A 21,352-nucleotide genomic window follows, 5' to 3' on the forward strand; every position below is an offset into this window, starting at 1 on the left:
AAAAGTAGGCCTCAATCTGGTGCTGGATTAGGCTGCGGCGCATGCAACATCTGTCAGGAGGCTTATTGCAGTTTTGATATCGTGTGAAATAGCTTTTGATTAAAGTAAGTGGTTGTGCTGTGTTCAGTCTCTTATCAAAACAAACACAACTCTTCATTTTAAGTTTAGATTTTTTTTTGTGGGCTTTTAAATGTCCTTCAATCGAAACCCATGAGACTCGAGTTTAAATTTTTTTATGTCAAGTTTGTGAAGGTGCACTATTTCGCTTCCTAAAACAGATTTCAAAATAAAATATTTTTTGAAACTCAAATTGAACGGGATTGGCTTTGGTCTCAAATTTGTCAAGACATCGACTTTAATGAAGTAAGATCCAGTTATAAATAATGCAGTGGCCAAAGATATAGATGAATGCCTTTCAGTCGCCAAACACAAACACTGAAACGTAAAACCCAACGTTTCACAACAAACGTTTCACAAACGTTTCACATAACACATTTGCAACTGGTTTTCCTAAAATGTAGTGCAAAACATACAGTATTTAACAACAACATTATATATAAAAAGTAATTGGGTTCCTTGGAAGATTAATTTAATCTGATTTAACTTAATTACAGGGAAGTATGATATTGCTAACCATGTCTAATTTTTTTTAGGGTTTTTTTAGGGCTCTTATGTCAGTTTATTTTAATTTTTATTTATTTATCTTATTTTGTTTTCTTCATTTATTTTTATTTTTGAATTTTTTTGTTGCTGCTGTTTTGCGTGTCCTGTATTTTAGTTTATTACTTTATTTTTCATATTATTATTGTCTTCAGTCAGAGTTTGATTGGTAATCGGTACTTACTTTGGGACCTGTTTATAATTACCTATTTTGCAGTGTGTGTGTTTTGGGGTGTTTGTTATGTTTTGTGTCCTTATTTATTTTATTATTTATTTATTTTTTTTATATTTTATTTTATTTTATTTTTTGTGTGTATGGTAAAATATAAAACGGGGTATTCTGTTGAACCCTTTAAAAGAAATGTTTATTGTGTAATATAATTTACATGGATTACCCAATAAAGAAACAAAAAAAAAAAAAAAGTAATTGGGTTACATATTACTTGTAGAAAAAAATCCAGCGTGCTGATTATGAATCTAGCTGTCCACCTACAAGGCAACAGCACCATGAGTAACTGGTTACAGCGGTCAGCACCTTAAGCTCCCAACCAGATGGTTCCTGGTTCAACTCCCAGTAGGGAGTTTGCATGTTGCATGTGTTCTCTATGGGTACTCCAGCTGCCTCTCAATCTCAATCTCCAAAAACATGTGGGCCAGGTTTATTGATTCTAAATTGACTGTCTGAGAGTGGATTGTTTATTTGTAGGTGGTGCTGCGATGGACTTGGCCACCTGTCCAAGGTGTAACCCTGTATCTTGCCTAATGAGAGCTGGATAGGCTCCAGCATTAAGCATTTCTGACTAGGGTTGCAAACCGTCCCTTGAAAAACAGAATCGTCCCGTATTTATAAACTAAAGTACACATCCCGTATTGAGCTGAAAGGGGAAGCACTTTGTCCCGTATTACTGTGAGAGTCAAAAAATTGTTATAAAATACCAATGGTAAATGGCATTGAGCTGTAGCCTACAGAGGCACAAATATGTTTACAAGTTTTCTACAGACTTTCTGTTTGCACTTTTGTTATTGCACTAAAAATGTGCACTATTACAGGATGGATGTTCTGCTTTCTTTCTTTTGTTTTATATTAATTTATACTATTAGTTAAGCAGGACAGGTTTCTGTTTAAGAAAGATACTTATTTTATTCAGTTCCTTTTGTTATTTTGTACGGAGCCCCTCTGGTGACATTTGAAAAAAATAAAAATAATGCGTGGCCACAAGTTAATTTCTCGTGGCCACGAGTTATTAATGCGTGGCCACGCATTATTTGAATTTTTTTCAAATGTCACCAGAGGGGCTCCGTAGTTTTGTATTAAAGTGAATTGGTGGATAATAATTTGTTTTCCATGTGTTCATGGCATTCAAAAATGGCTTAGTCTATTTACACCCAGGGGCAAGTACTGATGCGTAGGCTATTTACACCCTGCTACCAATATCAATGTACTGTATGCTATTGTAGGTTAAATACCCCATGTAATGCCGCATGAAATGACTTCAAATCTACAAGCAGCTCAACAGTGATTGACAGGTATTCACACCACTTTTGATAAACTTACAATGACATACTGTAAGAGCAAAAATTGTTCATGCAAAAGTGTGAGAGCAGACGTTTGCCTGGCTCTACTGTTTGACATGGTTCCAATTTTAGAGTGGTGCACATGCGCATGGGCAACTCATTTGTTTTCATATGTCAACATGGTCAGCTGGTGGGGGCTTGCTATTTGTACCCTGATGCAAATAGTCACTCCGTTCAAAAATATGCATCTAATTCAATTCAGGTTTGAGTCAAATAGTTTAAAAAATCGTTTCACTCACAAAAAAAGGGGCTAAAAAAATTCACCACGCCAGGAAGGGAGAATGCAATCGGGTTGGCCGGCCCTGCCGATGAAGTGTCCCTTAATTATTTCTCAGGGAGTTGGCAACCCTATTTCTGACTGTGCATTGAGAAATGTTGTGATTTGAGTTGACACTCAACCAGAGGTGTCAAGTAACGAAGTACAAATACTTTGTTACCTTACTTACTTGGTTATCTTTACTTCACTGGAGTAATTATTTTTCAGACGACTTTTTACTTTTACTCCTTACATTTTCACGCAATTATCTGTACTTTTTACTCCTTATATTTTAAAAACAGCCTCGTTACTCTATTTCATTTCGGCCTTTAAAAAAAAACTATCCAATTAATTGCTCCATCCGGATAGAGAGAATTTGGTTGTGGTTGCATGAGAAGTATAAACATAATACCATTCCGACACCCTATTGGTCTGTACGCGTCTGCTCTCTGAAACACATGTTAATGCTCAATAGTACACATATATGGTTCTTTAATATATTTGCATTATACTAAGATGCATTCATTTTCAATGGCTTTTGTCATTAATGGCTTTTTTCCCCTTACATTACTTTTACTTTTATACTAGTAGTTTTGAAACCACTACTTTTATACTTTTACTTGAGTAAAAAACTTGAGTTGATACTTCAACTTCTTCAGGAGTATTTTTAAACTCTAGTATCTATACTTCTACCTGAGTAATGAATGTGAATACTTTTGACACCTCTGCACTCAACTAAAGCGCGGATCCGTCACAACCCGTGTCGTGGACTGCGGCTTTTATTTTGAAACCAACAGCACGGCCTTTCCGGTGTGAACAGGGCTAAAACTCTGCAAACTGGTGTCATAATTCCACAGCCACGGGGGTGCAGTGATAGGAGGAGAAGGAGGAGGAAGAGAAATCCCTCAGCCTGAGACTCCACAGTCCTGTCTGGAGCTGGAGGGAGAAGCAGAGAAGCTGCTCGACCCGCAAACAGGAATCAGCTGCGGCCAGAGCCGCGGTCACCGTCATTGATCATTGATCACACCTGAGCGCGCGCGCTCTCGTGCAGGGACTCATTTCTTGGGAGACTTGTTTTCGTCCCGGGAATGTTGCTGAACTAAACTTCCTCCTCCTCCTCGGCCGGAGCGCGTTTCCATCACAAGGATGTAAATCTGGGAACCTTTGGAGCAAACCGAGACCTACAGGACGACTTTTTTATTTATTATTATCTTGAACTCTTGGGAGAATATCAGCAGAGAACTCTCCTGCAGCAGCGGCGGATTCAGAGGTAAGTCAGTCTAATCAGCTGTTTCTGGCTTTCTAATAACTTTTAGGATAAGTTTTTTTTTTTTTTTTTTGCTTTCAAGTAAATTTCCGTCTTCGTGTGCAGTATCCGTTTCCTAACAGCTTTTCCAGCAGCAGATAAAGCTCTGAGGAGGTTTTACAGATTTGCACGGACTGACTCGTGATTTCTCTCCCAGAGAGGGTCACCCACCTCCGCTTAAAGGCTGATTTATGGTTCCGCGTTACACCAACGCAGAGCCTACGGCGTAGGCTACGCGGCTACACGCACCGAACGGTTCCCGTCGCCGCGTAGGTTACGCCGTACCCTACGGCGTAGGCTCTGCGTCGCTTTAACGCAGAACCATAATTCAGGCTCCAGAGGTAAAACGTGTTGCTGAGAACTATAATGGTGTTTAAACCCAATCTGGGTTATGTGGCAGGCGAATTAAAACGAATCAATATATGCAAATGAAAAGGCCAGCTTTGATAATGTACTCCAGAGTTAACGTCACCTAATAGACAGCAGAGCAGCTGCACAAAACCATTATCCTTTATTGATGCTCCTCATTAATGCCACAGAAATCCCTGCAAGGATAATGGGAAGTTGGAGAAGGATTAAAAAGCTCTCGGGGAGTGTAACTTAACCTCCCACATTTACTGGGCTGGAGTGGAAGAAACAGATGTTTTTTGTTTTTTTGTCTGATGGCAGAATTGATCTGGTTTGCAGAAACCAGGTAATGACTGAACTTTGTCAAGTCTGGCTTCAGAGGTCTGTTTAAACACAGCACACGTGTTGAAGCGTGGATCTGGGAAAAACTACCTCGTCTGCCTCAAAGCCAGTGCCGTACATGATTGAAAGGTAATTGCCCATGGTGGGAGTTAATGGGGTAGAATAGCCTCCACGCTGCACCTCCGGCTCTGGAGCTGCAGACCATCAGGGCTGCAGAGATGCTGCTCCGTCTACATTCAGGTGTTATGACTATCCGGGAGCTCGGATCAGTCAGGCGTGCACTTTCAAGGCTGCTCGCTCACTTCACTGGCAGTTTGGTTTGCTGGAAAGTTTGGGTACAACATATTTTTTCCAAAGAAGTCTTCCAAGTCCAGAAAATGTGGATATTAATGCTGAAATAACTAAAAAAAACATAATAACTGAAAGCTCCTGTATGAGTGATGCCAACTTGTGTTGTGCATCAGTTTAGTTAAAGTCTTAGATACTTTAGTTTCTTTCACCATCCTGAACAGAAATGTTAAAGGGGACCTATTATTTCTTGCTTTAACATATATAAATTGGTCTCCCCTCAGCCTGCCAACTCAGAGAAGGAGGAAAGCAACCAAATTCTGCAGCCGCCCGGATGAGCCATCCAGTCTGATGTGGCTTCTACGAGCTGTTCAGATTCTGCTGATTTTCGTTACGTAACCAAAATGCAAACCACGCCCACAACTAAACACGTGTCCTAACTGCATGCGAGCGTCCGACTATCGCATCGCACTGCGTGACATCGGATGCTCTCTGTCCATCTCCCTCCAGCCAGCTGCCACTTTATTGAGGTTTTTGTAGTGAAATGAGGAGGAATCATAGAGATAACTTCTCATTTCAACTAACTGGATCAGCCGTTCCTCATCCATGACCGTTTCCTACAGCGCTTTCAACCGGCTTTCAACGCGAGCGACAGGAAGAAAATGGAAGCAGCCGGGCGTCTGACAAATGTTCAGCTCAAAACTGCGCGTCGTGCTGCACAGCGCTGCGTCGCTCGCGGCCAGTTAGGACAGTCCAATAGCAAATAAAGCAATGGAATTGATTTGGTCGCTGACTCTTGCTCGCATCGCATGCAGTTAGGACACGGTGTAAATGACTCCGCCGGCCGGAGCTTCCGCCATTTTTTCGTAGCGGTGTATCGCGTCATTCAGGCAGCCAATCAGCACATGCCTCATTATCATAGCCTCCCGCCCACTCAGAATCCCTCATAGATAATGAGGTTAGAGAATGGGAAGATAAAGACATGGCTCAGAGGCTGAATTTCTAATTTATTTAGCAAAAACAATCAAAAGCTTTTTTTAAGACATTCAAGGCCTGTTTAAAATAGGTATTAGATGCCATAATAGGTCCCCTTTAAGGAATGTTTCAACACATGTTCAACAAACAGTCTTTCCCTTTGAGCCGTCTGATTAGGTCAGTCAGCCTGCTATTTGTAAATCAGTGTTGTAATACTGTACAGCGGCTGTCTCTGTGACTTTGTGTCCTCGTCTGGTCCCTTTCAGGATTCAGATTTGGCTCCGTGTCCCAAACGGGAGCTTTACACCCTACAAAATGTGCAGGAATAAAATCAAAAGCAAAGATTAGTTTTGTACTCAATCATCCATATGACAGTGATAGCTGGAGTCCTTGTTTGGAGCATAACTTTAGCATTTGGTAACAGGAGCCGAGGACTTCTTGAGACTTGTTTCTCTTTTCTGTTCTGTTTGTTTTTGACTGGACTTTACCCCCCCACCTGATCGCTCGGTCAAAGCAGGCGTGATACGATAAAGTAAGGTTGTAGGTTGTGGTGAAAACAGGCTGGAACTGGAAATAACTTGACCGTGTTGATTGCATAAGTTGCAGAACGGAGCGTCATCCTCGACTTTGAGGCCACATCAGGATTCAAGGATATAGTCTGACATTTTGGGAAGTTTGGGAGTAGTTTCTGTACAGTTGGCAATAGCTGGCTTCCCCGCTGTCCTCCCCATGGTTACCAGATTGACATATTTTGGACTGATTCCAGACATCAGGGGTAGACATCTGTCCACCTTTTGATAGTTTTAGGCAGATTGGATTGGAATTTTTTTCGTTGCACTTCTGAGAAAACTTTTATGCTACTTAGAGCAACGTCACACGTTATCCTGATGTAAATGGCCACGTTTTTGCTCGTTTAAGGTTTGTTACACTCAGTCATGAGAGGGGGAAGAATGAACCAAATGTCCCCATAATTGACGAAAAAACATGGCAGACTCTTACCTTGAACGTAGTTAAATATAGACTCTTTAATCCAAATGATTAGACTTTGAATTACAACGAATGATTATATTTGATCAGTGTTTGTGGCTCTGAGGACGTGTACATTTGGGAAATATGGATGTACGACAAGTGCAAGTGGTTTTGTGGTCCTGTGATGGACTGGTGACCTGTCCAGGGTGTTTTCCTGCCTTTCACTCACAGGATTGGGACTCCAGCAGACCTCTGTGACCCTGAATAGCAACAAGTGTGTCTCCATGATGGATGGAGCTCAAGTTTTTCTCCTAATTGAACTTTTTGATGAAAACGGGGAATGAACAGCTAGCTGGACTCCACCTTAATGGACCCAATTCATCCACCAGGTCATCTAAGATGTACTTGTAAATTAGCAGGAGAAGTTTTTTGTACAGAAAGTAGGTCTGCTATGGATGTCGAAACCACATTTAAAACAGGAATGTGGACATAAACCATCCAGAAAAACTAGTAACTGGCATGAAAATTGGAGATTTATTCGATTTATTCTGAAGGAACATTCCCAAACTTTAAGGCTCCACCTGTCAGTATTTCACTAAACCCTCTATTTCTCTGTTTTTAATGTTAAATTATTTAAGTTTTAGCCTCCAGTCGTGGCCTCAGCTGTGCACGGTGTTATGTGTTGTCTTTATGTATTTCCTCAGAAACCTGTTTGAGTGGAATGCAGCCAGACGGTCGAGTAACTCTGTCACGAAAACATTGCTGTTTGTTCATACGCAGGAAGTTACCGTACTCTGGTGAGCTCACCAGTAAGCCCTTTTCTCCACCCAACCTCGTGATGCTGATGTCCTCTTGGAGACTAGAAATAATGGTTGTTACATGACATTTTCTGCAAGTCAGCATGCCCTTCAGCCTGATTCCAGGACCCAGATGAGTCATTTTCTCTTCAAGCAAACACACATGAAGGGATATGTTTATACTACTCCCCCTTTCCTGTCTTTTTCTAAATTGATATTTTATTTATTGGGAATTTAGGAGTTTGCATGAGCCAGGGAAGGAAGGAGTACAGATGGAAGAATATTAACGTAACTAAAGTATCAAATTAGTTACTTTTCATGTAAAATGGTAGTTTTCAGTGAGTGAAATTGCTGCATTAAGATTTTGAAATTGATGTTTCTCTTTTGTTTGATACACAAATGCTCCTCTGTGCATAAGACAAATACATTTAAATGAATCTTTTTGAACAATTTCTTTTTATTGAATTCACTCTTAAAAGTTCCCTTTAGTTTGTTTTTGGTGGTAAATCTGTAATAAACCTTGATGTTTGTGGCTTTGCTCAACCTGTGCAGGTGTAGTCGACCACCTGTGTAGTTATTCAGGCGAAACACATTTGAGTTTTTCAAGAATTTCAGAATTATATAAATAATATACAATAAGAAACAAAAAATGTTCCTTCTAAGCTTTGAAAGTCAATGGATTTTAGTGAAGAATTTCTTTTCAGAAGTTGCACAGTTTTATGAAGTTTTAATTGAAAATGAAATGCTTTGGCCAAAATACCAATAATGTGTCATTTTACAGTTGAATTGTATGTTTTCTTTGTGAAATAAGACTAGCTTTGAATGGAGCAAATGTATTTTTATCAGCAAAGATTCTGATATGCTCTTTCAACAACTGTAATTTACATGTATGAATATTTTCGTCGAGACTAGTCACCACTGAAGGAGGCGGGTGGGGGCGGTGTGTAGTTTGCTGGATAAGGAGGTCAGTTTAGTTGATACGTTGAAATCAGTGTAATTTGCTCATAAAATATTTGAGCTGGCAAGTTTATGCATAAAATTGTGGAGTAAGTGTAGAATAAATCTGTGTTCTCTTTGACATCATGCTCTGCTGTGGTCCAACTTGATGCTGCAGAACAAAAAAAACAAGTTTAAAATGAGTTAATGGATTTTTTTTTTTTGATTTATTTTTTTTATAACTAACTTGCAACAAGGGCTTGACAGTTTTAAATGTTCAACAGTGTGTTCGTACAATGGCACAACAAAAGATTAGCTGCTCCTAATCCCTGGTCAGAAGCTGTGAAATTGAAAACACAATGCCGGACATCAAGCTGTCTCCAACAGATGGACATCCTGCTTTCACTGCTGACAGCCTGCTGATTGGCGCACAGTTGGCTGCAGCGTGTTTTGACTTTGAAAATGGTTCATTTTTAGTTTTGCCGGTTGATTAATTGCCAAACTCTTTGTAGTAATTCGTCGGCTTCCTGGTTAGTGTGGCGTTTTCTTCACGTGTAGTTCTGTGAAGCTTTTAAGAATAGTAGGGAGTCAGGAAACAACAGCAAAGCCTGTTACAGACTGGGAGTCTGTGTTGGAACAATGTGGTTGTTTTTAGCCCTGAGCCACAGTAGCTCCTGTGTTCAAACACCAAAGAAGTGTCTTCAATCTCTCAGCCTCAAAGCTTGAAATTAAATTATGTTTCATAACTTGGCAGAAAGAACAAGTGAAAACTTAGATTCTTTCTGCGGGTAGAAATTAACCACAGATGCTGCGCACTGTTGTTTTATATGGAAATGGTTTGCTGTTTGTTTGCTTTACTTTGTGTATTTGAACTGATCGGATTCCTAACAACCCTGAGTGTGTATGTCCTTTTTTTAAGTGCGCGTCTTATGACTTCGTACTTGGCAGGAGCCTTTATTTACTTGTTGTTGACTTGCAGTTAATGCTCTCAAGATGAAGATGATGGAGTTCTGCTGGGTTTGATTCAGACATGCAGCAGCTACAGATGAGGACTACACATGGAATGTCTTTCAAGATTAATTTAGAGGAATACGGCTGAGCTGTTGGACGACAAAGGTGGCGAGATTGAAGTGGGATACTCTCAGATGCACTGATCGCAATTCTCTTGGTCGTTACAGTTTTCTTTCCAAGAAGCTGCAGGTCGTGTGTTTATAGTTTCATTTCCGGTCACTTAGACTTAGTTGGCTTCATAGCTGTTGGCATATTTAGCAGGGTGCTGATCTTGTAAGTGTTGAATTAAGTCATTTGACTTTACAGGTTGTACAAATGGCTGTCTTTGGTCGTTCTGTACTCAGGGTGGAAAAACGTCCATATTGAAAAGGTCCTTCCTGGTAAAAGCTTCACTGTGATGCATTTACTGACTGGAAATGCATTGGATTTCTTCCTGTTGATGTGCTAACCGATACCCTTTGTGAAATATAGCACCCAGATCTCAGTGAGACATGTTACTGTTCGGAGCCCCTTGAGGCGATCATCTGCCAGATTCTTCACTTTTTAGCACCTTTTGATGTATGCTCTGTGCTGCAGTGCTTTTCTTGCATCTGCTTTACATTATAATGAGCGTGCAGGCTGTTAGCAGAAACGGCAAACTGAAATAATCCTGAGGAATATGAGCTGCTTTTTATCAGAATGGATTTTACAAATATAAAAAAAACAAAACACTTTTATCTGCACCCACAGTAGCAAAGGTAGGATCTGTCAGGAATGTGATGCCGCCATTATTCCACAGCTGCAAAACATATTCAGATTGAAAATGATGCAAATGTACAGCAAAGGTGGCTCCAGAATATTTGTAAAAGAATGAGTGCGTAACGTACTCGGATGGTGGATTTTGTGGCTTGCATGTGTAAGAGTTTTAGAGCCACACTATTTTGGCTAAATTGTCTCCCTTACAGAATACTGTACTAAATGATCAACTTCATAACTGCAGAGAGTTTGTTTTAAGTGCTTTTAAAACTCTGTGTAGGCCAGCAAAATCCCTTTAAATGTGTCTGGCTCTTGGATCGAGTGTCTGGAGCGGCTGATTGAGGTTGGAGTGTTGTTTGTGTAACTGTTAATGTTGTTCACAGGGTGCTGCTATTGTCAGGCAGGCTCAGAGAGAAGTGCTGTGATTTCAGAAGCCAGCCTGACTGATTACTGCTCTGCAATCCCGTCTGCTGCTTTAGAGATGTACTTTAGAAATGATAACTTGTGAAGCACCCGTGGCGTCACTGTGCCTCATGTTTGGGGAGTGTTCTTGCAGGGATGCTGGTGGGAAAGGACGCACTCATGGTTTTTCAAGTCTATGGTTAAACAGTAGCATTAATTGCAGTTTATTTAACCCAGGAAGCTGCTGTCTGGTTGACGTAACGATGAAGTTGCGCTGTGGCCGCCTCCTCCCTCTCACTTTTCCCCGTCTGCCTCTGCTCATTTCCTTCTCACTTCACAATTTTTAGACCATTGAAACTCCAATTAAGCAGCTTTGGTGAAATCCAGCATGAATATATGTTTTATTGTGATGCGTCAAACGAGTTTCTGAATTGATTTTGATGGAGTAGTGAAATGACCCTGAAATATTGGGCCTCTGGTTTATGGCAGTCCAGAAATCGGTTATTTAAGTCACCTCACTAGAAATGCAGTATCAAAACCATTGTGATATCCCTTTTTAAAAAGTGTAACCCAAATATGGCCGTGGTCAGTTTTCCATCGTTTGAATCACAGTACTTTAAGATGAATTAGATGGAGTAGAAAATAGCTGTTTCCTGCACGTTTTGTGTCCTCCGGGGCTTGATGGTGCCATGTTTCTCAAGGTTCAACTGGCGAGAAAAGGGCTCATGTTGCGTCTGCAGCAGTAGATGCGGGTGAAGGCAAGGTTGCATGCGGATCTCCCCTTACGAAAGCCAAGAATTTTTATCATTTTAAAGTTTAAAACGCTTTACCAAGTGGCATCGTGAGGGAGAAGTATGACGATAACCCTGGTGGACCTAATTATACAGTATTTCTTGAACTGTACATGAACTCCTGGTCCCTTCTGAGCCAGTTTGTGCCTGCAAACTCCCAAGCGGAGCTGAATCGATCAATTACTCTGCCACTCAATCATTTTGACAGTTATTCATGGTAATAAATTCATTTGAGCTCAAAAGGAATAACGTAAAAATCTAATTCGATCGCAAACACTGGTGATCCATCAAGGAGTATAGTTTTTTATTTTTATTTCTCTTCATAATTGTTTCTTAAAATTGCCGTTACTCAGCAGACCCCTGGAGCTTTTTCTTTAGCAGATACAAAATATGGTCTCTCCCCAAATGGCTAACCATTTAATGGCTCAGAAATGGCAGCCAGAGTTGCATTGTCAGGCTTGTCATCTGTGGCATTTTAATTCAAATGGCTTGGCACCAACAAAACCGAGTGGAGTGAAACCATACATTCTCGAGAAGCCATTAAGTTTTCAGTAAAATATTTCTGTATATCTAATGCCATTTATTTGTCAAATGTAAAGGGAAATTCGGATGTCCTGAAAGCATTTTCATATGCTGTTTTTTGTTTTTCTGGAGTAGAAATGGAAATGGGTACACGAGCCAAGATGAGCTTGTTATGGAACAAAAGAGGTTTTCACATTTTTCTGTTTCCTCAGTCTGTCTTCCACATTACAAAAGCCACAGAAAAGAGGTCTGAGAGAGGAGAAAGCCCGTCCCATCAAGTCAGATCACATCGTCCTGTTGATGGAACAATTTGTAAGTCAGTTTTGTCAGCATCCCGCTTTTGCAAAACTCCCAAGAGTGCTCTGTCTGCTGGCTGCTGAACCATGAGGCATCATTTATTTCGCCCCAGATGCCCTTTAAACTTCATCATCTTGACTGCTGATACGTATGCACACCCTTTTGTATCCGTCTGTCACTCACATACCAGTTCGTGATGATAAATATTCCTCTGCTGAATGAAGAGTGGGGAACAAGGAAGGCCATTTAGCAACCTGGGTATTGCAGACTGTCTCTGTCTCTCTCTGCTAATTCAGGGTCACGTCAGTCAGTTTGTCGGAGATGTAAGGCGTTACACTCCAAAAAGACAGAGTAATCATTAACTGAATAAAAGGCTGCTGCTTGCTCGGCAAAGAATGGAGGGAAAACTTGAAAAGACTTGCAAAGACAAAAAAGATCGGAGGAGGATGGCTACAATGTCGCTCATTCTAATGATTCTAGCGCGCATGTTCTGTTTCCATTTGATTTTCATACAATGCCTTTAATTACCAGCTATTCTAGTGGTGCAAGTACTGTGTGGGCTTGTAACACGGGGATCAGAAGGTTCACTGTGCGGAGAGGAGGACGCACTTGAGTTCTCTCACTGGTGTTTTTTATGCAGAGGTGAATAGCTTGAATTGTCTTGAATGTTAAATTTAGAGAAACAACTTCCACTGCAGATGCTTTCCCAAAGCATGCAGCCATTTATCAAAATGTGGCTTGCAGTTGACGCATCAGATTTAATATTCAGTGCTTCTCCCAGCAAGATGCACAACCTAATTTGTTAATTAGCATTTTCTAATAAAGTGATCAATGAGTCTCCTTTCCCTTTCCAATGACTGATTTGTGAGCTTACATTTCAAACCCTCCAGTTTTGGACTTTTGCTGTTGCTATCTTGCTCCTTTTTGAAACCAGACACGGATCCCAAATGTGCCTATGGTTTTAAACATTTTTTTTAGGGCTCTCAGATGGTTATGGAACCAGGAAGCTCATCCAAGGATTACATGCTTTTGTGGGTTTTTTTTTTCTCTGATTGCATTGGCGTCACATGAAAATGCTGAAGTGGTGAAACAGCCAGTTGGTGTGTGTGTATGTGTGTGTGTGTGTGAGAGAGGAGTGAGGAGTGTACATGTCATAATTCCACTCGTATATTGAATCCTAGCCTACGCAGTTGTTCTGTTCCCCTGTTTTTTCATTGTTTTGACTTGCTAACATAATGAGCTTGTTATTTATGGCTGAGCTTTGACCAGTCTTTTGCACGTATGTTCAACCAAACGCTGCATTCTAGTATTACATTTGCATCACAGATAGTTCCCCTCATGCTGGAAAGTCTCTACTTTAAAGAAGGATCTGCAGAAGATCCTGCACTATGATCTACATTACTAAATGAAGAACTTCTTCCAAAAGTCATGAGAACTATGAAACGATTGTAGTAGTCTGAAAACATCCTGTGGTTTCCCATTTCAGTATTATTCAAAAATAAAGTGTTTTGATTTGTACTGTATAAGTCACAATGAAGGCCTACACCACCTCCTGTTATCTATTTTACTTCAAAATGGACCATTGAAGAAGGTTTTCATCTTTTTTTTTTTTTTTTTTTTTAGAATTTTTTTTGGGCTTTAGTGGCCCTTTTTATTCAAAGTATACAGACAGGAAGGGGGTAGAGAGAGAGAATGGGGATGACATGCAGCAAAGGTGCATGGATTCGAACCTGCGACCGCTGCAGGAGGACTGTAGCCTCAGTATATGAGCCGCTTGCTTAACCCACTGCACCACCGAACGGCTCAGAAGGTTATCATCTTAAGTGGGTGGTGGGTAGGGTAACAGTGAGAGCGATCAAATTGATGGCACCTGGAACCTTTTTTTTTTTTTTTTTTTATTGTTCTTTCAAATATGAAAGGAGTCAGTTTTTTGCATCCTAGAAATCTGGACGTACTGCTAGCAAATTTCAATGAGCTATGCAGGTATGTGTAGCTATCATTTGTTGAAGCTCATTAACTATACTCAAAAGTATTGGGAAGCCAATTAAATCAGTCTATCCTTGTAGAGGCCTCTTTACATGACGGTGATGAAGCTGACGACCACGACGTAAATTGAATAGAAACGTTGTAGATGGCATGCAGTAGGGCTGGGCGATATATTGAGATTTTAATATATATCGATATATTTTCAAACACGATATGGTACGAGACAATATCGTTTATATCGATTTTAAATTTTTTTTTTTTTTTTTTTACTTTTTTTTTTTTTAATTATTTTGATATAGCTTATTTTGTGACAAATTGACTTGAATGTTTTATTTGAGATTTGCACAAATGTTTTGTTATTTGCACAACTGTCAACCTCAGTGGAAAAGTCTGCCTGTTACTGTCTACATTGTATTAATTGCACAGTGTATTTTAATTTAATTGTTATGCCGGAAAGGGATATTTGTTTTATTTTATTCAAGAAGCATTTTTATTCTATATATGCAGGCAGTTTATTTTTATTTCATTTGTTTTAGACATTTTGATATTGTGCAGACCTCTGTTAATAAAGGTACCTGTGTGACATTTGGCACGAGGCATTGTATTAAAACTGACTGTTTTTTTAAGGGTTTGCCTCAGAAAAAAATGAAGCTAACAGAGATGCTATTCTATAATGCTTTGGGGGAAACCCCAATTAAGGCACAGAAAAAATATCGAGATATATATCGAGTATCGCCATTTAGCTAGAAAATATCGAGATATGACTTTTGGTCCATATCGCCCAGCCCTAGCATGCAGTTTAGATTAACAGCTGTTTGAATTTGCTTGGAAATATTAAAATTAGAAATCTTCAAGGTAGTTCTCAGATTCTACCTTGGAGTCGGTACACTCAAATCATGAAACCATCACATTCAATTGTGAACTCTCTTGTCAGGAGAGTATATGTTCATGCTGATTGGTTGAACTCCAACTGAAACCAGGCATTACAAAATAAAGCTGTTGAGAAACTTAAAAGGATGCTCCTCATTTAAAAGAAACATAAACCTCTCATCCTCTGGGATAAACTATCAGTTAACAGCCGGAGGAAGAAGATCCTCCAGAATGATCACAAGATGAAAGCTGCTCATGCTTACAAGGCTGTTGCATCACTGAGGTGTTTTTGTTTTGGATCCAAGAAACTTGCAGATGAAATAATCATCTAAGCTATCAAAAAAGTATGTAAATTATGAATGACTGATTCACATGTTCACACGTTATAACCTGACCGAGTGAAGAAAAAAATAATTGACTGCTAATGTGTAATAATTGGCTGCGAACTCAAGTCATTTTGTGGTTTCACGGACTAAAACGTGAACATGTGGTGCTCAAGATGTGAGCTGTTCTGCTTAATCAAAACATCTTTTCTTCTTTGGCCTTTTTATTTTACTTTTTAATTTTTTTGGGTGACATATTACAAATGAATAATGAGGGGATTTGAGAGAAAGTGAGAAATAAGAAAATTAACCAAGGAGTTTATACTTTTCTTTTGAAATATTGCATATCAGGAGTAGAGGAAAATGTGGAAATCCTCTTAACAGAGCGGTGTATTTGACTAAGTGGTGAAAGGTTTATATTTCAGCTAAGCAGAACTGCTTAACATGCTGCTGCATTTATTTGACGGTGTACATCCATGTGTTTGTGCACTGGCAGCAGAGAATGTAAGTAACCTGGGTTCGAAGGTTGTGTTTGCAGTAGACACAGTAGCAGGTGTGTGTCGTGGCCTTGATCACTTTCTGTTTGTCCAGGTAGGTGAGGCAGATGAAAGCAGAGTGCTAAAGTGGCCTGTAATTCGAGTTTGGGACTTTTTTTTTTTTTTTTGTTCTTTTTTTGGACAGGGTTTTTTTGGGGGGGAATTACCAAAACTTAATTGCACAACCCCAGTTAATCGAGAACTGGGTAAAACAAGCTTGACAGTCAGACTGTTCCTGCACAGGACTAAAATCTTAAAGGGGACCTATTATGAAAAACACCTTTTTTCTTGCTTTAACATATATAAAGTGGTCTCCCCTCAGCCTGCCAACTCAGAGAAGGAGGAAAGCAACCAAATTCTACAGTGTCTGTACAGCCGCCCGGATTAACCATCCAGTGTCATGTGATGTGACTTCTACGAGCCGTTCAGATTCTTCACACGGTGTAAAGGCTGATTTATGGTTCCGTGTTACACCAACGCAGAGCCTACGGCGTAGGGTACGCGTCGATTTAACGCAGAACCATAATTCAGGCTTAACTCCGCCGGCCGGCGCTTCCTCCATTTTTTCATAGCGTGTATCGCTTCATTCAGGCAGCCAATCAGCACAGTGCCTCATTATCATAGCCTCCCCACCCCCTCAGAATCCCGCATAGAGAATAAGGTTAGAAACGGTAAAGATAAAGACATGGCCCAGAGGCTGAATTTCTAATTTATATAGAAAAAAACAATCAAAAGCTTGTTTTTAAAGACATTCAAGGCCTGTTTAAAATAAACATTAAATGCCATAATAGGTCCCCTTTCAGTCATTTACCACAAGCTGCCTTTTCTAGTTTAGCAGAGCTCATGTTAACCTGTGATACTCACCAACGTTGCGTTACATTTACTCATTAAATCTGTCCTTGTTTCAGATGTCTGTACCCAAACAGAGGCTGTGATCCGTTTGGTAGGATTCTCCCCTCGATCATTCAATGTCAACACAGAGATTGTTGTGGTGGTCTATTAGAACAATTTACACCGCAACAAGACCATGCTATCTTTCAAAAATAACAGTGATTACACTCTTGTGTCTTTATTCACAAGTCGTGTGTCAAATGAACCCAAAATGCTAATTGTTAAGTAGCTAAATGTCAGCTAGTGGTTGACATCATAGGTTACATTGCAGTTGTCACTAAAACGACTCGTATTGGCAATAAAGAAAATGCATGACAGGTTTCCCACTTTAAGCTGTTTTTATTTATGCAGGAGTTACTGTTAAGTCCAAAAAAGTAACAATGTCCATAACAACAAATTAAGCTGCTTCAAATATGTGATCAAATTGCTGTTTTAATGGAGAAGATCTCTTTTTGACAATCGTACAGTAATCTTATCAGTGTGTGGAGCTCTGTCAGTTTAAATTTCCCAATCAGGGGGTTTCTGAGTTTCTGAGGGAATCTTGGAAAGTGGATGTGATCTTTCACTGCAGGAATTTCCTGTTTTTATTCTTTTTTTTTTTTTTTTTTTTTTTTTAATTCTCTAGGAGCCATTTAGTTCAATGGCTTGAGGCTAGTGTCACTTTTGCTGATTGAGCAGTGTTTTTCAATGATGTCAAAGAACTTAACTACAGACAGAAGGTTAACCCTGCACAGATCCGAAAACACAGGTTTGTGTGTTAAAGGTAGAAGAAACACATGCTGCTCTTATTAATACAAGCGGGGCATGGAGGGCAACAGAGAGCCGTATTTCAGAGTGTTTAAAGGTGACGAGGTCTCCTTGTGTGGGCAGTAATTAAAACCATGTGTCATTTGCTGAAAACACGGCAGTGTCTAGTCAGCTGCTGTGCAGTTTCCGAGGAGGAAATGTAACTGGAACACAAGGTTGTCCTGAAAGTGGACATGACATCTGACGACCAGCTGTGCACCATTTTTATCAAAGTGTTTTATACAGTGGATTTGTGTTCAGTTAAATTCCAACATATTTTAGTCTGGTACTTTAATCCCCAGTCTTCTGTGGGTTGCATCAGCCGGGGTGTTTTATAATTAATCAGATAAGTCAAACAATCAGTCCTCATTAAAGAGGTTATTGAGCTCAGCTATCGAACACAGTGGAGTTTTTCAATGCTTGATCGATACCATCAAGGTATTGGTTATTGATACCCAGCCCTACTCTTAAGTAGCAAACATTAGAACAAGCTTAATGTTTTTGTGTATCGGCATCACGATCACACCTCTGATTCTCATCTATTTGACACAGTTGGTTAAAGTGTCACCAAATAGTGTGAGACGCCAGCATGTTAACGTGTGTGTGTGTGTGTGTGTGTGTGTGTGTGTGTGTGGTCTTCACACGTGGTCTGAGGTGACATGTTTTTTAACCTCCCCTAACACTTGTGGAAACGTGCGTGGTAATGGTGGTAAATGGTTACACAAAGATGGAGTTTCCTAAATGCATACTGGGTGACTGACTTTCTGAAGGAGGAAAAATCGTGTGTGAGTGTGTTCCCATGGCTCCGTGCTGACCTCTCGTCTTCATGGCAGGAAACCCCAAACCACAGTCCTCTCCTCCTCATTTGTTTTTTCTTTCTTTCAACACTTCTAGTACTTAATTCCAAGACTATCCCACACATCCTCAGATCTCGGCGTACTTGCTTATTTCCATCTCGTCCCTTATCCATTTCCCACTGATTGAAATTCTCTTTCATTTCTTTTTTTCACCCTGCAGTGATATTTTTGTTTTCCAGGGTAGAATAAGTCTCCGCATGCATTCAGATGAAAAGGCGGGACGATTCAACATACTAACTATTAGTGCCATTTGTTGTTTGTCATGCAGTCACCGTGCCACAGTTCATGCTGTGATAGTAATCATGAACAAACACACACTGTTGATTACAGATGAAGCATTCTTATTTTAAATGGGTTATCAGCAAGTTCTTTCCTTCATTTTTCAGCTGTGGTTATTCATGTGGAGTTTTAACGTTAAAAAGACTCTCTGCAAAAGCTTGAAGAAGATACTTGCATTTGGTTAAAAAGATGAATAGGGTTTGATTAAATAATGAAATTATTGATCAACACTAAAGTGGCAGAGGACAAAAGAGATGGACCAGGTCCCCATTAAAGACGGTGAAACTAATACATATTTTATCGGGTGTCTCCTAATCAGCATTAAATGAATACAGTTTGGTTCTCCAGGATGGCTTCAGATTTGTATTTTTCACCTTTTTGGTTGTACATTTCTGATGCATTTCTGTTTGTATCTTGTTGTTGTTGATGTCTCCTTCAAAAACAGTGTGGGTTTAACCTGGTTAAATCAATGGCAACAGTGTTGAAGGACAGATGCTTCTCGAGGTAATTGACCATTCCCTCACCGCTGAAGAGCTCAGTGATGTTTGTCAAGTGACTCCCATTTGACTTCTTGAGAGAAAACACAAATAGCCACACTTCACAGTGTCAACAGCTACAGTAACTGAGACTGGATCATTCATGTTTATTTCTGAAGAAGGGCAAAATACTGGCACAGATCAGTGTTTGTATGCAGTCAGCAGTTTGAGGTCAGTTGTAGGTTTAGAAACTTCAGAATAAGAACATTTTGGAAAAACCAGTCTTCACTTTTTCATAGTCAGTAAGAAGCCTATTTGAGGATTACAGGTTATTTTTTGTACTTGTGGCTAATGTTTCACCTAATTGTGATCTTTAATGTTAAGATAATGTGCAGAGAAGGGCATCATGCCCATAAATGTCCTGACAAAAAAAACCATCCAAATGCGAGTGTTAAATATTATTTTTTTTAATCGGGTCATCGGCTTTCTTCAGACCCAACATTTGAACGCCCACCTTCCTCGCTCCAGTTTACTCCCTTTCTCTGTCCCAGTTAGTTCTTTCGTGACTTTATGACCCTTTTTATGAGGGCTAGAAGAGTTTTACGGTTGTGTGAAATTTTAATCTGCAGGAAACAAACGAAGCCTGTTTGCCATCCTGGTGAATCCCTGCAAATCTGATTAGTTATGCTGTCAGCACTCTCAAATAGGAACTGCAGATAGTTGTTTTTCTTGTCAGGTTTCCTTTGGATTTTTATTTTATTTTTTTTTTATATAATGTAGAGATTGTGACCTTTTTTTTTTTTAGAGTTTTGTATTTGTATGAAAATATATATATATATATATATATATATATATATATATATATATATATATATATATATATATATATATATATTCATACAAGGAAACATAAAGCTTACAACATTGAATTTAAAGAGATTTTTTTCGAAAGGTGGCTAACTGACACAGTGCCTGAGAGATATATATATATATATATATATATATATATATATATGTGTGTATATGTGTGTATTTATTTAAGCTTTTTGTTGGCTCAAGTTAGGTTTACTGTGGGAATGATGGGGGTATGATGATGCTTATCACCACTATTTACATTACATGATCTTGTCATTCCAGTCTGTTTTTCTTCTTTGCTGTCTTTTATATATTTGTTGGTAAAAGGTGAAAGTTGTGCACTTCTGCCACCAGGTGTCATGGAGTGATAGTTTGCTAAGTTGATCCAAATAGGTCCATCATTGTAAATGGAGACCCAATGACTGAAAGAAGCAAGGAAGAAGTCGGCCCTGTTGGAAACAGAGCTTAATTTATACTCTACTTAACTTATAACTTAAGTCACTCACTTGTGCAGACACCATGGTTACCAGCTATAAAACGGGCTCTAATGGCAGAACCAAAGCACAGCAGAGAGGGATGGGGGTCTCTTCTCTCAAGGATACCAGGTTCTGCTTTAAAGTGGGCAAGGTTTGCGTTTCTACTTGTACACTAGTAGGCTTCGAGATTTTTATTTAATAACCTTCCCCCGAAGTCATGGAGGAACTGGAGGAATCAGAGGGGAAATATTTAATCAAATCTTTAATTTAATTTATCTGAGCAACACAAAATGTACAAGTCAATCAGGCTAATGCCTACCACAGGGCCTTCTCTTAGAAATAGTCAGAATACGACAGGAAAGCCTGTCTTTGGTCGCAAGACGGTTCTATGTTTCATCTTAGTTCCTGTCTTTCTGTGAGATATGAGCTGCGACAGACATCAAGTAGTGCCAGAAATTTGGAGGAATTGTCTTGAGCGTGACTGCCTGCCACTGCTCTGCCATCTCTGTCGGTGTTATGCTTGTCCAATGTTAGGTATGATATGTGCAAGCCCTCCTGGAACCCATAGAGATTGCATTTAAGAGCCAAGGATATGAAAAAACAGACAAACTTATAATATATGAGGGAGATCTGAGGAGGAACTTGGCTGAAATTAACCAAAAGGGGTGGGACCACTGGTGGCATGACTTCATGCTGATTGGACAATAACACTGAGGTAGCTCAAACTTTCACAGTCAAGACTGTAAGAGCATATTAGAATAAAGGCTTTTCCTATTGGTGGTGTGTTGGTCGACCGAACACTCTAAT

At 39.6% G+C, this 21,352-nt stretch overlaps 1 protein-coding gene across 2 annotated transcripts in view; it reads left to right on the forward strand.

Annotated features, from left to right (window-relative positions):
- Window positions 1-3,366: 3,366 nt before the first annotated feature.
- LOC133423999 (plexin-B2-like) overlaps window positions 3,367-21,352 on the forward strand; it is a 172,311-nt gene continuing 154,325 nt past the window's right edge. For both annotated transcript variants that reach the window (XM_061714354.1, XM_061714355.1), the window contains exon 1: window positions 3,367-3,761. The gene's annotated coding sequence lies outside the window, so the exon portion shown is untranslated. The remainder of the gene's footprint in view (window positions 3,762-21,352) is intronic.

Source organism: Cololabis saira, chromosome 23 (assembly GCF_033807715.1).
Source record: "Cololabis saira isolate AMF1-May2022 chromosome 23, fColSai1.1, whole genome shotgun sequence".
Lineage (NCBI taxonomy): Eukaryota > Metazoa > Chordata > Actinopteri > Beloniformes > Belonidae > Cololabis > Cololabis saira.